At 42.0% G+C, this 17,272-nt stretch overlaps 1 pseudogene; it reads left to right on the top strand.

Moving 5' to 3' along the window:
• On the top strand, positions 1–2,322 carry LOC132430275 (large ribosomal subunit protein uL23 pseudogene; annotated as a pseudogene).
• Positions 2,323–17,272: the final 14,950 nt, after the last annotated feature.

Here is a 17,272-nt window from a genome sequence, read left to right on the forward strand (position 1 = left end):
ATGGCTAATTACAGGGTTAGTTACAGGCAAGGAAAAATACAAGATGAGTCTGGAGCATCTTGTACAAGAAACAAGGAAGTGCTCAAAGAATGACAGGGACATATCAAAAGGACAAGAGCCAGCTTGAAGAGGCTCCAGTGGCCAAATTGGGTATAGCTTGAGTTGCAAAATAAATAATGATATATTTTTAAAAATATTTATTCATTTATTTATTTTGGTTGCGCTGGGTCTTAGTTGCAGCAGGTGGTCTCCTTAGTTGCGGCACTCAGGCTCTTTAGTGTGGCATGCGAACTCTTAGTTGTGGTATGCATGTGGGATCTATTTCCCTGACCAGGGATGGAACCCGGGCCCCTTGCATTGGGAGCGTGGAGTCTTAACCACTGTGCCACCAGGGCGGTCCCAAAATAAATAATGATATTAACAGACTATAACTCATTGGATAAAATATGAAATCATGAATTTATGTTGATAAAAAAATCAATGAATAAATTTAAAGTTTGATGAAAATAGAATATTTACATAGTTTTGAAATATCTATCATAAAATATTGATTAATTACAAAATGAAAAAGAGTAACTTTATATCCCACTCAAATGATTCAAGAAAAAAATTCTTTGTACTACTGGCAACAATTCTGAAAGAAATAAATACACAAGTCACAGTTATAGTCGGAGATTTTACCACTTATCTTAGTAATTAACAGAACAAGTAGTTGTTCTGTATTCTGATTGTGATATTGGTTATGCACATGTGTATATTTGCTAATATTCATAGAACAATACTGTAAAGAATCAGTTATACTGTATAATAATTTTTATTTTTTAATTAATTTTTATTGGAATATAGTTGCTTTACAACGTTGTGTTAGTGTACGATAATTTTTAAATAAAATAGTAAATAATAATATCTACATATATAGTTGGTGAGGAAAAATCTTAAATTTTCTATGGCTGGACAATCAAACTAAGACAGAAAGGAAAAAAAAAAAATGACATGACCCCTTTATGGTAGGCCTTTCCCAATGTGCACTGTGCATCTACATTATACATTACCCAGACCTTCTCAAAGCAGGAGGATGAAATCAAACTTTGAGAAAAAGCTGGTCCCTTTCTTCAGACGCCAGCATTGTAATTCTATGATTAATATTTCTTTTTCATCTCATACAAAGGGTCACATTGACCAAGGGCTTGTTCTGTACGTGCATAACTGACTAAAAACAAAAAAACTGATGAACTGTGTGCACAATGCTAACCTTTCAATATGGTACATTAATTCTTTATCTCAAAAATGTATAAAACTGTATCTCTAACTCCTGATCAATGGAGCAGTTCTCAGAGTTTCTGAGAATCTGTTTCCCGGGTTATAATCCTCAGTTTGTCTTGAATAATATTCTCTTTTCTTTCTTCTTAGCTTGATTGTTATTTGATTTTTCATTGACATAATAGAGAGAGTGGCAAAGTAAATCAATAAAGTAACTTTACACCTTAAGGAGCTTGAAAAAGGAGCAAACTAAAACAATAGCTAGCAGTAGGAAGGGAGTAATAAAGAACGGAATGGAGACAGATACAATATAGAATGGAAAAACAATAGAGAAAATCAATAAAACCAAGAGCTTTTTCTTAAAAAAAAATTGACAAATATTTAGCTAGATTGACTAAGATACAAAGCAAGAAAAATTAAAGTATTAAAATCAGAAAAGAAATTGTTACCAAAGTTCGTGTGCCCGATGCACAGTGAGGCCAAATAAACTGAAACATCAGAGTTTGAAGCAGAGAAAGGTTTATTGAAGTAGGACATTTCTACAGATTTTACAGAAATGAAAAGGATTATAAGAGAATACTGTGACTTTTCACAAAGACGGTGCTGAAAGCGAAGAAGGAAGCCCCTGCCCCTCCCAAAGCTGAGCCAAAGCAAAGGCTTTGAAGGCCAAGAACACAGTGCTGAAAGGCATCCACAGCCACGAAAAAAGATACGGACATCACTCACCTTCCAACTGCCCAAAACACTGTGGCTCAGAAGGCAGCCCAAATGTCCTTAGAAGAGTGCCCCTAGGAGAAACAAACTTGACCACTATGGCATCACCAAGTTCCCCCTCACCACCAAGTCAGCCATGAAGAAAACAGAAGACAACAACATACTGGTGTTCATTGTGGATATCAAGGCCAACAAGCACCAGATCAGACAGGCTGTGAAGAAGCTCTATGACATTGACGTGGCCAAGGTGAGCACCCTGATAGGGCCTGATGGAGAGAAGAAGCGTATGTTCAACTGGCTCCTGATTACGATGCTTTGGAAGTTGCCAACAAAACTGGGGTTATCTAAACTGAGTCCAGTTGGTAATTTTAAATATAAAAGTTTTCACTAAAGAAAAAGAGGATACTGTGATGAACAGTTCGCTTCAGGGAGAGGAACTGGGTGGCAGGGAAACAGTGAGATTTTACTTTTGAAATTTTGTCCCAAATGCATGAATAATATATTTAACCAATAACAGCAATAAACATATGAGCACAAGAATAGATAAAAATGAAAATAATTTATTAAAGTATAAATTATTTTTACCGTATTTTCTAAAGTTTTTGCAACAGGCTTGTGTTACCTTCATGATTGGAATAAAAACAAAGAAGATTTTTTAAATGTTCGTAATGTTAGTATGCATACAATTTTTATTGTGTTTCTTTAATATCATATCAAGTCTTACCTCTTCTTTGACTAGAGGAATTTAGTGAAAACAGCATCTTCTCCTTGGCTATGAGCAGGAACTGGAACCCCTAAGTTTTACACTTCCAGGTGAGGAGACCTCAGCCTGAACTAGGAATGGAAACAGTTTAGAAACAGAAAAAGAAGAGTAGTTTCTCAGGGAGCCAAAGAAAGAAGATGTTGTCCTAGAAATAGGTTGGAATGTGGTGGCTGGACTCAGGCATTTAGAACTAATTTTTAAGTCCCAATGTTCAGGCAGCTGTCAGACAAGGCAGGCCAGAAGCCAATGGAAACCAGCTGGTAAAGCTGGAAAGAAGAAGCAGGCTATGTATGTGGGGTAGGCAGGGTTGGCACCTTCATATACTGGCACAGCAGTGAGTTCTGGCCCCAAACTGAGTGAGAAAAGGGCTGGGCTCCAGTCAAGAACAACCAGCCAGGTCAAATTCTCTGGATTGACATCACTCTTGTGCCAAAAGAACGCAGGCATCTCAAACTGCCTTTTCATTTGTGCTGGATGGAGAGAGTGTTGGCAAGAGTCCGAATGGTTCAAGGCTTTGAGGCTTGGCCCTCTGGCCCGTTTCTCTCAGTGCTGCTATTTGCCCAGGCCAGTAAAGAATCCTGGTCTCTAAAGTCAAGATTATCTGAACAAGTCAGAATAGAATAACTTTTAAAAATGAACACTTTTAGTTTTAAAAATTATTTTTTCCATGGGCCATGTCGTCACTTATTATATTATAATAGCACATTTGTGTAGGTTTTTTGTTTTGTATTACTCCCCAATTGGGATGTAAGCTCCTTGAGGACAGGGGACTTTTTCTGCTTCATTCACTGCTGTCTTCTCAAAGCTCAGAAGGGTGCCTGGCACAAACAGAAGATTTTAGTTGAGTTACAAAAAATAATCACTGCCAAAAAAATGTTACAAAAAGTTCAAATAGTAAAGTTCAAAATGTAAAATTTGAGTCTTTGTCCATATCTCCATCTAATTCTACTCTCCCAAGATAACCATTATAACATTTTTGTGTATATAATATTAATCCTAGAACAATCTTTTTATTTCTGTTTATCTTAAGCAGACCACAATGCCTGGCATAGAAGAAAGTACTTGATACAACTACTTGAAAATTCATTGAATGAGTTGTAAGCAGTCTTGGAGTTGGGGTGGAGTGGCTAAAAAAAGAGTTGGCTGCTATAGGCTATTTCCCTGAACAAGTTAGGGTGAGTTCCTTGAGTTAAGCATCTGTATATCACACGTATCGAGGAGAGTGCCTGAACAGGAACCAATTATTTATTAAGCACTTATCTATGACCCAACCATATAATGAGGAGAAAGGTTTGATTCTCCAGCCTGCTGCACTACTTCTGGCTTTCTTGAATAAGACTCCTTGCCCTGTTAAACTGGCTCAGTGCCATTCTACCTGAGCATGCTGGCCCCAGGGCAGAACTCCCATCCCAAAGGGCTCTCCATGCCTTTTGGCTGCTGGCAAGACAGAATGAGAAGACTGTCCCATAGGCCAACAGACACAGACACCCACGCTCATGCCCAGCATGTCTGCATGGAATGTTGCCCAGTTAGAACCTCTGAGAGACAGACATCTGTCAGCATCTCTTTGTGAGGGTGTCTCAGGGGATTTGTCTGAGTGCCAGCTTCTCTATAGAAAAGGCAGTCAAAGCCGGAAAAAGCCAGCCATTCAGTCACACTGAAAATACAATATTGAAGCATTAAGCTGGAATGTGACGATTTACAGCTGTCACACCACACTCTCTAAGTGAAATCACATTTTGTGCCAGACTTCCAAAGACATAATCACATGAAAACTATTTATATTGCCTTGATGCATGGTTAAAAATAGTTTACCACAAATGTAAGAAAATCTACTATGGGATCTCTGTTGAGAAGCATAAATACAGGGAACAAAGTGGCTGTTTTCTATTTTACTTCAGGAAACATTTAGTTATAAATAGAGTGATGCACTAAGCATAGAAGAAGAGTGACTTAGGGTGGATTCCTTGCTAGTCAGTAACTTTATTGAATCAACAAAACTAAATCAACAAAACTAAATTTCCTAGAATCCACCTTAATGATAGAAAAATCTTAGTAGGCCTTTCAGGTTCCAATTCATCTTCATTTTCTTCTTGACTTCTGCTTATTTCCTTACCAGATCTTTCACCGTCCAGAAGTTAAGTAAAATATTCCAATCTCTCACTGTACTTACTGCTGGGTTCTTATCAGTGTGTGTGTGGTGGGGAGCTGGGGCAGGGGCGGGGAGTTCATTGTAGAGAGGGCCTGCATTCTCAGTACCCAAAACTTTAAAAGTTGCCACACATTTCCTCAGGCCTCTGCACCGGCTGGTTCCTTGGTTTGAGAGGCTCTTTTCCAAATCTTTGAGCAGCTGCCTCCTCATCATTCAGGTTTCAGTCAAATGTCAGTCCTTCCTGACTATCCTATTTAATATTGCCCTCCTCCCATGACTCTGTCTCATGACATTTAGTCTTATTTTCCTCACAATACAGCATCTGAAATTTTACTTACTGGATTATTGTCTGTCTCCCTAGATAAGACCTAAGCACCATGAAAGCAAATGCCCTGTCTGCCTTGGTTACCACAGTACTCCAGCACCTTGAATAGTTCCTGGTATACAACAGGCTTTTTGTACATATTTATAATTGAATAGGTGGTGGCTGATAGATGGTAGTGGTTAAACGTAAAACTTCGGAGGAGTGATTTGTTTAAGGATTTAAAAAGAGAATTTTAAATTTCCAGCCAATTACTGTCTTGCCAAAAAGAAAAATGAATTGGGATTATCACATCCATTGTCAACTTCTAATTATGCCCTTAGCACTGGTTTCTGTACCAGGTGTGAGTCTATCACACACAGTGCATTTTACCACTTGGATCGGAGATCAAAGGAAATCAAAAGTCATTAGCAAATCATAGATTAACCATTACACATATTTTCCTCAATAGCTCTTGGAAGAGTCACCCTAAAACACGCTGTTATTCAATGAAATATGTAAATTAGTAATGAAAAAGTTCGTTCAATTAAGGTGAAGAGATACACATGAATACAGAAGACACATTTTAAAAGGATAGAAAAAGTCCCCGTTGAACTTAACAACAATAAGGTCATTCTTTTGTTTAGTTCTCTGTAGTGAAAAAAACTGTAAGGATGGCAAAAACGGACATTTTTTTTTAATTGACATTTTATGGCTCTTGTGAATTGACACAAAGTAAAGGCATATATTTGCATCAGAAAAAAATTAACATTAGCAATCAGAGCTATCTCCTAAATGTCCGAAATATGACTTTTGTTTATATTGCCTCTCTGAAATCTTAACTAGATTTTTTTTTTGACTATAGAAATTAAGTAAGAAACAGGGCCCTCAAAATAATGGCAATTGATTTAATTCCTCTTACCTTCACTATCCTCGTCTGTAAAATGGAGCTAATAATCCTTATCACATAGAATGGATAATGTATACTAAGTGCCTAGCTTTAGTAGATATCCAATAAATATTATTTTGGGTTGTTGCTATTTTTTTTTAAATAAATTTATTTATGTTATTTATTTATTATTTTTGGCTGCGTTGGGTCTTAGTTGCTGCGCACGGGCCCTCTCCAGCTGCGGCGAGTGGGGGCCGCTCTTCGTTGCGGTGCGCGGGCTTCTCATTGCGGTGGCTTCTCTTGTTGTGGAGCATGGGCTCTAGGCACACGGGCTTCAGTAGTTGTGGCTAGTGGGCTTCAGTAGTTGTGGCTCGTGGGCTCTAGGGCGCAGGCTCAGTAGTTGTGGCGCATGGGCTTAGTTGCTCCGCGGCATGTGGGATCTTCTCGGACCAGGGATCGAACCTGTGTCCCCTGCATTGGCAGGCAGATTGTTAACCACTGTGCCACCAGAGAAGCCCCTTGCTCTTTTTAAAGTACTTGAAATCCAGAAGCCCTTTGGGCAGCATCTGGCCTTGTGGTCTCTGATCTGCTTCAGCCACTCTTAGCTCTATAACACATCCTTCCTGGGAGGTTACTCAGCAGGCACTGTGGGAAATAAGAGTTTGTTCTGATTGTGAACTGTCCCTGCTTGTCAGAACAATAACAACAACAACAAAATCAAACATCATTTCCAGTCTCCTCTCCAGCACCAATTGTGCTTCAGTAATCTATCACTAAAGAGGTATCTGGGGTAAAACTGAACATGTGCATAAAGAGATTGTGAACCCATTTGGGTCGAGACTACCACTCCATCAGAGGCCACAGCAGTAGCAGGACAAAACTGAACCAGAGCAGTAATTTCAGGGATGCCTCTCCAACAAGAGGCAACTAGCTACATGAGAAGACCTCTGAGTGCCTCATCCTTCTCTCTGACCCCTTCCTGAGAACAGGGAAGGGGACAAGGTGTCCCAGGGTATGACTCAGCCTCCACCTGCCCTCTAGCGCACTAGAGTGGGAGGAGGATTTAAAAAAGTCCACTGATCTCCTCTGCCGTAAGTCTAGCTTATACTGGGGCAGGTGGAGAGCTTCGAACCAATCATGAGATTGACAGTTTAGGTTTTGTTGTTTCTTTCTTTTTTTTTTTTCTTTTTTTTTTTTGCAGTTCGCGGGCCTCTCACTGTTGTGGCCTCTCCCGTTGCGGAGCACAGGCTCCGGACGCGCAGGCTCAGCAGCCATGGCTCACGGGCCCAGCCGCTCTGCGGCATGTGGGATCTTCCCGGACCGGGGCACGAACCCGTGTCCCCTGCATCGGCAGGTGGACTCTCAACCACTGCACCACCAGGGAAGCCCCCGAGACTGACATTTTAAACCAGACTGAACTGAGTTTTAGTTGTCAAGTCATAGAATCTGCCCAGGATGTCATTAAGATACAGGTGAGGGGGATTTGCCACATCATACTTGAAAGTGGTAATCAAAAATAATAATACCGGGCTTCCCTGGTGGCGCCATGGTTGGGAATCTGCCTGCCAATGTAGGGGACATGGGTTCGAGCCCTGATCCGGGAAGATCCCACATGCCGCAGAGCAACTAAGCCCGTGTGCCACAACTACTGAGCCTGCGCTCTAGAGCCCGTGAGCCACAACTACGGAGCCCGTGTGCCACAACTACTGAAGCCCTTGTGCCTGGAGCCCGTGCTCTGCAACGGGATAGGACACCACGGTGAGAGGCCCACGCACCGCGATGAAGAGTGGCCCCCACTCGCTGCAGCTGGAGAGGGCCCACGCGCAGCAATGAAGACCCAGTGCAGCCAAAAATAAACAAATAAAAATAAATAAGTTTATTTAAAATAATAATAATACCTCACAATTACCGAGTGCTTACTATGTGCTTAGCCTGTTCAAGAACTTTACATATATTGGGCTTCCCTGGTGGCGCAGTGGTTGAGAGTCCGCCTGCTGATGCAGGGGACACGGGTTTGTGCCCCGGTCTGGGAATATCCCACATGCCGCGGAGTGGCTGGGTCTGTGGGCCATGGCCGCTGGGCCTGCGCGTCCGGAGCCTGTGCTCCGCAACGGGAGAGGCCACAGCAGTGAGAGGCCCGCATACCGAAAAAAAAAACAAAAAAAGAATTTTACATATATTATCTTGTCTAATCCTCATAATAAGCTTGTGAAGTAGATCCATTACAATCTCCACTGGACACAAGAGGCAACTGAAGCACAGAGAAGTTAATTTGCCTAATTCAGACCCCAGCAGTCCCACTCCAGAGCCAAGCCCCTGACCAACATGCTTTACTGCTTCTTATGCCGTGATAGGTTGAGATTTCTTCATAAACCAGTTACTCACATATGTGGGCCCCATCACATATCAAGACCATATAATGTGTCAGTGCAGAGTTCTCTCTTTTGCTTACTTAAAGAACAAAACCTCTCAAGATACAAATTTCAAGAAATCTTCACTATTCCAAGCAGACTTTGTTGTTGTTTTATTTGTCTGTTTTGGCCACTCCACGCGGCTTGCAGGATTTAGTTCCCCGACCAAGGATTGAACCCGGGCCACAGCAGTGAAAGTGCTGAGTCCTCACCACTGGACAGCCAGGGAATTCCCCAGGCAGACATTTTTAAAGGCAAGACCCACCTGGGTTGTAGGATAAAGGCCAAATTCAATCACCTACCAAGAGGAGTTAAGAGGGCATCTGCCCTAATCAACTTTTGCCCCATCTCTCACTCTACGTTTTTTTTTTTTTTGTTTTGTTTTTTGCGGTACGCGGGCCTCTCACCGCTGTGGCCCCTCCTGTCGCGGAGCACAGGCTCCGGACGCGCAGGCCCAGCGGCCATGGCCCACGGGCCCAGCCGCTCCGCGGCATGCGGGATCCTCCCGGACCGGGGCACGAACCCGCGTCCCCTGCATCGGCAGGCGGACTCTCAGCAATTGCGCCACCAGGGAAGCCCTATTTTTTTCAAGTTTTAAAGGCTACTTTATTGGCCTTCTCTGGTCATTCTTTGTTTGTTTTTTTTTAGTTATTTTTTATATATATATTAGTGTATATATGTCAATCCCGATCTCCCAATTCATCCCACCACCAGCTCCGGGACAAGGCAAGATTTAGACAAGAAAGTGAGAATGGGAGCAACACTGTGGTAGGAAGGGAGTACCGAAAAGGAGCCTAGGGGAGAAGAGAAGAGGTATCCGGAAAGGAAGTCTACAAAGCTGGGCTGGAGACTAGAAGACAGTGTGGCTTGCAAGAGAAGTTCAGTATGGAAGAGACTGGTGGCTAGAAAAGCAATTTGAGACCAGGTTAAGGAAAGGAGAAGTTCAGTTTGGGACATTTTTGCAGTGTTTGCACATTATCTAGGTGGGGATATTCACCAGGAGAGTAAAAATTGGGACCTAAAGCTCAGCAAACTTTAAGGCTATGAATAATAAATGAAGAAGTCATCAGCCTATGAGTGCAAGAGAAAATCGTTGGAGTAGATAAACGTATTTAGCAAAGAGGGCAGAGCAAGATGAGAAGGCAGCCAAGAACAGAATCTTAGAGATCACCTATATAGGGCAAGTGGAAAAAAGAAAACAGTGAAGGATACTGAAAAAGCACTGTCAGAGAAGTAAAAGGAGAATCCATTGAGGGGGGATCACAAAGGCCAAGAGAGGAGAGATTCCAGAAGGCAAAGACAGTCACCATGGCAAAGAAGAATGAAAAGTGAGTAGAAGTCATTGGGTTTTGCACTTAGAAATTGGTGACCTTTGAGAGGGAAGTTTCAGTATAAGAAAGATGCTTCTCTACATCTTGCAGAAAGTATACAGCAAAAGCCATCACTAATTTTCATAGTAGTTGTCTCAGTCATTGTCCTAGTCAGCTCAGGTTGCTATAACAAAATACCATAGACTAGGTGGCTTAAGCAACAGACATTTATTTCTCACAGTTTTGAAGGCTGGGAAGTCCAAGGTGTCTGCTGATTCAACTCCTGGTGAAGACTCTTCCTGGTTTGCAGATCGCTATTTTCTTGCTGACTACTCACATGGCAGAGAAAGAGAGCTCTGGTGTTTCTTCCTTTTCTTAGAAGGGCACTAATCCCACCATGGAGGCCCCACACTCATCACCTCATTTAAATCTAGTCACCTTTCAAAGGCCCCACCTCCAAATAGTGTCACAGTAGGGGCTGGGGGGAACATAAACATTCAGATCATAATAGTCATAATTCTTTGGGTTGCAAGAAAGAGAAATTCACTTTAAACTAGTGCAAGGAGAAGGCATTTTAGCAAAGCCCCAAGGTAGCCAGTATAAAAAGGGAAAAGAAAGAGAATCTGGAAAACCATCAAGAACTGTGATCCTGTTAGTTCTCTCACTATTTCTCATCTCTGTTTCTCTCTGCACAGCTGTTTTGGTATCCCCTGTCTTTGAAGCCTAGCTTTCAGTGTTTTGACATGCATATGGCTAAACATAGCCATTCCACAGCTTCTGAGAATGCACCTTCTCCACTCAAGCAACATGCAGATACTGAAATAGAATTTCTCAAATCCAATCATAGGTCCTGATGGAACTTGTATCCCTGAAGCCAATTCTACCTTTGTCAGGCTTTAGAGGAATGAGACAATAACCTTATCTTTTTCACCTTGTTTGAATTGGGTTTCTATCATACGCATTTGAAGAGTTCAGAATTTCTGACGGTAAAAGTTATTAAGCCCCAGAATGCATTCCAAGAAAGGCTCTCTTTCTAAAGAAACTCTCCAAGAATTGTCTAGAAAGGACAGTTCTTTCCTTTAAAGGGCCCTTAAGTCTAGATTTTTCCCTCTGATTTCAAAAGCAAGTAACAAAGAAGAAATCAATCATCTCATCATCTCCCTGGGGAGGCAGACAGATGTTATTATCCCATTCTGACAGGTACAAATGGGCACAAAAATACTGAATTATTTTCTTTTGCTATCCACCATGTCAAGAGGCCTGCTAGGAATGGGAAACCCTTTTTAGCCTCAAGACAGCACTTTTCCTTTTAAAAAGAAAACTGCAGGGACTTCCCTAGTGGTCCAGTGGTTAAAAATCCGCCTTCCAATGCAGGGGACACAGGTTCGGTCCCTGGGAACTAAGATCCCACATGCCATGGGGCAACTAAGCCCATGTGCTCTAGAGCCCATGCGCCACACCTAGAGAAGCCTGTACACTGCAATGAACATCCCGCGTGCTGCAACTAAGACCCAATGCAGCCAAATAAATAAATATTTTAAATAATAAAAAAAAAGAAAACTGCAACGTATGGGAAAAGAATCTAAGAAAGAGTGGATGTATGTATAACTGATTCACTTTACTGTACACCTGAAACTAACACAACATTGTAAATCAACTATACTCTAATAAAATTTTTTTAAAAAGAAAAAAAAACGGCAACATATGAATACTTAACCAAGAACGAAGGTTAACTTCTAGAGCTCATTTATTCCACCGCAGTAAACTCTAGCCACCCCTTAGTCAAGCATCCTGGATAGCTTCAGGCAAATGAACCCCTGAGCAGAAAATATGATTGGGAATTAGATCCTTTAGCTTTTAATCTTTTTCACCCATTTATTTCTGTATACCTTTTCTGCTCTGAATAATCTTTCATCATTTATTCTTCAGGGAATTCAAGCATTGCGTTGCCTTTTTTTTTTATTTTTTGCATTGCCTTTTGAGATCTGGTTGTGAGGCATGTCAAGTCCTTTGGTAAGAGCAAGATTTCCAACTGTGAGAAAGGTATTTTACTAGTAACAGCTGTTACCTCTGGGGGATGGGATTGTGTAGAAGTTTTACTTCCTAAATTAAATATTTCTGAAATGTTTGAAATTTTTCAGTAATTATGGGTTGCTTTTGTAATCAGAAAAAAAATGTAAACACATATTTCTTTAAAATGTTCAATGCCAAAGAAAAAGAAAAATGCAACCCAACAAAAAAGAAAGATATTTTACCTATGGAGCTCTCCAAGGGTATAGTATTTCTCTATCATCTAGTGCATTTTGTCCTTTTTATCTTCTAATGATTAAATCCTATGTTTTTCTAAAAATTGTAATGTCTTAACCAAATTTTAATAAGCTCAGGTCTCTGGCTCCAGTCGTCCTTTTCAAATCATTCCCCACACTGTTACCAGAGGGATCTTTCTTAAACAGATCTGAGCAAGTCACATCCCTGCTGCAAATTATCTGAGGCTCCTCCTCCCCTGCAGACTCCAGGGACTCCATGAACCAAGCCCTACCTACCTGCTTCTCTAGGCCCATTGCCCTTTACTAGTCACCTTGCTCTTAAAGCTTCTACGATACCAGACTAAGTTTTAGGAACAGCATTTCAAGGCCCAGACTGAACCATCTCCATCTCTGCCTAGATCAGAATGCACAAAGACCTCTCTAAAAAGCTTGACTTTGCTGGGGCTGGGCTCAGGGGTGCTCCTGTCAGTAGGACTGAGGTCATAGAGACTGAGACACAAGAGTTGGCACTAAGGTGGGTGGAGTGTCTTGCAACAACATGGACAGACACAGAGGGTATCATGCTTAGTGAAGTAAGTCAGACAGAGAAAGACAAATACTCTATGTTATCACTTATTTGTGGAATCTAAAAAAATAACACAAACGAATGTATATAACGAAACAGACTCACAGACATGGAGAATAAACTAGTGGTTGCCAGTGGGGAGAGGGAAAAGAGGAGGGAGAGGCAAGATAGGGATATTGGATTAAGGGATACAAACTACTATGTATAAAATAGATAAGCTACAAGGATATATTGTACAGCACAGGGAAATGTAGGCACTATTTCATAATAATTTTAAATGGAATATACTCTATCCAAATATGGAATCACTATGCCGTACACCTGAAATAATAAAACGTTGTAAATCAACTATACTTCAATTTTAATAAAAGGTGGCTGGACTGCCATCACCTTGCTGATCCTCTGTGACCACCTCCTCACTCCTGTCTTTTTTTTTAAAAATTTTATTTGTTTATTTATTTATTTTTAGCTGCTTTGGGTCTTTGTTGCTGTGCGCGGGCTTTCTCTAGTTGTGGTGAGCAGGGGCTACTCTCCATTGCAGTGTGCAGGCTTCTCATTGTGGTGGCTTCTCTTGTTGCGGAGCACAGGCTCTAGGCTCGCAGGCTTCAGTAGTTGTGGCACGTGGGCTTCAGTAGTTGTGGCTTGTGGCTTCTAGAGCACAGGCTTAGTAGTTGTGGTGCACAGGCTTAGTTGCTCAGACATGTGGGATCTTCCCAGACCAGGGCTCGAACCCATGTCCCCTGCATTGACAGGTGGATTCTTAACCACTGTGCCACCAAGGAAGTCCCCTCACTCCTGTCTTAACAACAGCAGAATCACTAGCACATCTCTATATCCCTTGATATTGGTTTTCTCTGTGATTTTAGGGGCTTGACATAACTCTCTGGTGGCTGCTGTGATATCTGCTACACGGATCACCTGGTATTTCTAGCCCAGAAGTAAACTCAAAGTGAGTGTCATGTAGATCAGAGGCTGTGTTAGCTTAGCTCTACCGGACCTCTTGAGTTCCTGTTGTTGCTGGAGGATCAGGAAGTGAGGGTGGGGAGGGGGGAAGGAGACTTAAGGAGGAAGAGAGGCCACACCAGAGTAGTTCTGTGCCCCAAAAGACTGTCTTATCAAAGGCCACCTTGTTCCTTGCCTGCTCTTATTATGCAATAATTGGAAGCACGCAAGCTTTTACTCCTCTTGGTCATGCATAGTGTATTGAACCGGGGGCTCTGTAAGAACACAAAAAGTATGTGCTAGTGATTGCAACTGGGGCAAATATGCAGATAGGTGGTCAAGATCTGGAAAGGAATTAGCCAAAAGATAATTAGTAATGTGTCAGGTTAGTGGTATTATGAGTTACTTTTTCTTTTAAAAAATTTAAAATAATTTATCTTTTAAGTACTTGTTAAGAGAAGATGGGGCAGGGGAAAAAGAGAATGCTGCACCTTTGAGACCTGAATGTCTAGGGCGTAGTGTAATGGGATGTATATATATGCACCATCATAACCCATCCCACTCCACAAGTCACCATGGAGTTCAGCCTAATACTCCCATAGAATTGGAAAATCATGGAAGGTCCCTTCGGGGTACTTTAGAGACAGTTTAATGCGATTCTTCCTTTTATAGAAGAGAAAACTGAGATCCAGAGAGATCAAGCGGTTTTCTAGGGTAGCACAGTTAATTTGTGGTAGAGCTGAAAGGAGAGCTCAGGTTTCTTACCTTTTAACCAATGGAAGGAATAATTTTATTCTTTCTTATTACTGCCTTTCAAACTCATTCTGTCAATTCTCCCTTCCCAGCCCCTTAACCTACCATCTTTGGTCCTCCAGCCAGCCTCTCACCTAGCTTTCAGGTGAGAAAAGGTATCAGTCTCTCTACACCACAACTCAGGGGACTCAGGTCAGATTGTCCCAAGAACTCTCTCACCATACTCTGCTCCAGGTCCCAGCCACCTCAGGGCATGTCTTCCATTCAGCACACATCCACCTGCAATGTCAGTCTCCCTTCTTGGCAGGTCCCTATTCTTTACTTTCCCTTGACCAAAGATAGAGGAAAACCACAGCGCTCTGTTAGTTCTCTTCAAAACAATCCTCACTTCTTAAACGTCTCCTCTTTTTTTTTTTTAACATCTTTATTGGAGTATAACTGCTTTACAATGTTGTGTTAGTTTCTGCTGTATAACAAAGTGAATCAGCTATATGTATACATGTATCCCCATATCCCCTCCCTCTTGCGTCTCCCTCCCACCCTCCCTATCCCACCCCTCTAGGTGGTCACAAAGCACCGAGCTGATCTCCCTGTGCTATGCAGTTGCTTCCCACTAGCTATCTGTTTTACATTTGGTAGTATATATAAGTCCATGCGACGCTCTCACTTCGTCCCAGCTTACCCTTGCCCCCCAACTGTGTCCTCAAGTCCATTCTCTACATCTGCGTCTTTATTCCTGTCCTGCCCCTAGGTTCATCAGAACATTTTTTTTTAGATTCCATATGTATGTGTTAGCATACAGTCTTTGTTCTTCTCTTTCTGACTTACTTCACTCTGTATGACAGACTCTAGGTCCATCCACCTCACTACAAATAACTCAGTTTCGTTTCTTTTTATGGCTGAGTAATATGCCATTGTATATATGTGCCCCATCTTCTTTATCCATTCATCTGTCGACGGACACTTAGATCGCTTCCATGTCCTGGCTATTGTAAATAGTGCTGTAGTGAACACTGTGGTACATGACTCTTTTTGAATTATGGTTTTCTCAGGGTATATGCCCAGTAGTGGGATTGCTGGGTTATATGGTAGTTCTGTTTTTAGTTTTTTAAGGAACCTCCATACTGTTCTCCTTAGTGACTGTATCAATTTACATTCCCACCAACAGTGCAAGAGGGTTCCCTTTTCTCCACACCCTCTCCAGCATTTATTGTTTGTAGATTTTTTGATGATGGCCATTCTGACAGATGTGAGGTGATACCTCATTGTTAAACCTCTCCTCTTGATCATCTTTTCTCAGACCAAAAGTGGGAGTGGCAGGCTACAGATCTCAGAACCAATCTGGGGGCCACCCCCTGAGCAAGTCATGCAAACACCATCTGACATGTCTTCTTATAATATGAGGGTACTTGCCATCTATTATTCTAAGCTGTGAAAAGAAGAAAAGAGGGAAATCTCAGTTAACATCTTGTTACAATTGTATCTATTTCTTTCCAGGTGGCTTTGTTTCTTAATACATTCCAGCTGTAAGTTTTTCAATTTGATTTTTTATTAGGTTATGCATTCCAATGAGAACACGTCTCAATTTTTTTTACTTGGTTAGACCCTGTTGTGGGCCAACTTCTGTCTCCCTCCTTCCCCTCAGCTGAGAGACTATTCAGTGGCATCTGCAGGCCCAGATTTAATCTAGTCACTGGACAGAATTCTCAGCAGAGGCAAGAGGAATTTATGGCACTTCCATCCCTCACTCTACGGGTTCTTACCAAGGCTGTTGCTGATCTGCACTTACGTCCCGGTCCTATCTGTTAACTGACCTTCAGTCTTATTCTTGAGACTCAGCCCTGCTGTGGACTCCAGACCTAGTCCATGGATTTCAGCCTAGTGCCTTAGATCCAATCCTTATACTCTGCCGAGTCCTGATCCCCCTGCAACTGGCACACGCGTGCCCCTTTCAATTCCTCACTCCTTGAGACTGGACTATCCCTGAAATTTAGTCCAGTGGCTGGAGTCCTGCTACCTGCTGACCAGACTTATCTGTTCATCTGAAGGCCTGAGTATCTCCTATCTCAGAATTTTTCTCTCTCCCATTAAGACCTGTCAGGTCCCGTTTGGCCCCAGGAACAAACTGCTTGCCCATGCTACTGCTCGTTGGTTGTTCCTGTGCCCTCCCAATGGCAGATTTGGCCTGCCCAGTACTATTGCAGATGACACTGTGTCCCCTGGTGGTATCAGATCGCAGTCTTTTCCTCTCAGTGGCCCTAGGCCATCATAGGACTCAAGCCAGGCATGAACCATTTCCCCTGAGTAGGATGTTTTATTATATAACTGCTCTGAAGAACGGTGCAACCCTTGGGACCAAATCAGAACAGCCTTGTGTAGTGAGTCATTTGAGGACAGATCATGGAGTCACTTGCAGTCTCTACTCAGGCACAGTCAACCTGGATCAGAGACTGCTGAGTACTAGTTAAGTGAATGTGTGTTTAATGGACATTTATTTTGCCTGCTCAGCATCCCTTCTGGTCTGGTACCATAATTTTTCCTTTCCTATTCTCAATCCAGCATTCTGGTAGGGTTAACCCAAACCCCAGCTTTACCCCCTGGCCAATCAGAGCAACATGACACTCCTTGGACTCAGTGATTACAGTGATGTGCATGTGACCTAAGCTGGGCCAATGACAGTCTTACCTGGAAATGTTACGCGCCCTATCAGAAAAGAAGTGCTTTCTGCTGGTGTTACTAAATTGATAGAATGTAACCTGGAGCTACTGTGTGCCATCTTGGACACCACATAGGAAGAGACTGCCTGGTAACTAAGTCAACTTAGAGGAAAACAAAACTGAAAGAGAAAGGAAAAATTGTTACAACATTGATCCAATCCTAATGCCAGCAATCCACCAATGGATTCCTTGGTTTATAAATCAAGAGATTTACTTTTATTGTGTAAG

The sequence above is a fragment of the Delphinus delphis genome, chromosome 8 (genome assembly GCF_949987515.2).
Source record: "Delphinus delphis chromosome 8, mDelDel1.2, whole genome shotgun sequence".
Lineage (NCBI taxonomy): Eukaryota > Metazoa > Chordata > Mammalia > Artiodactyla > Delphinidae > Delphinus > Delphinus delphis.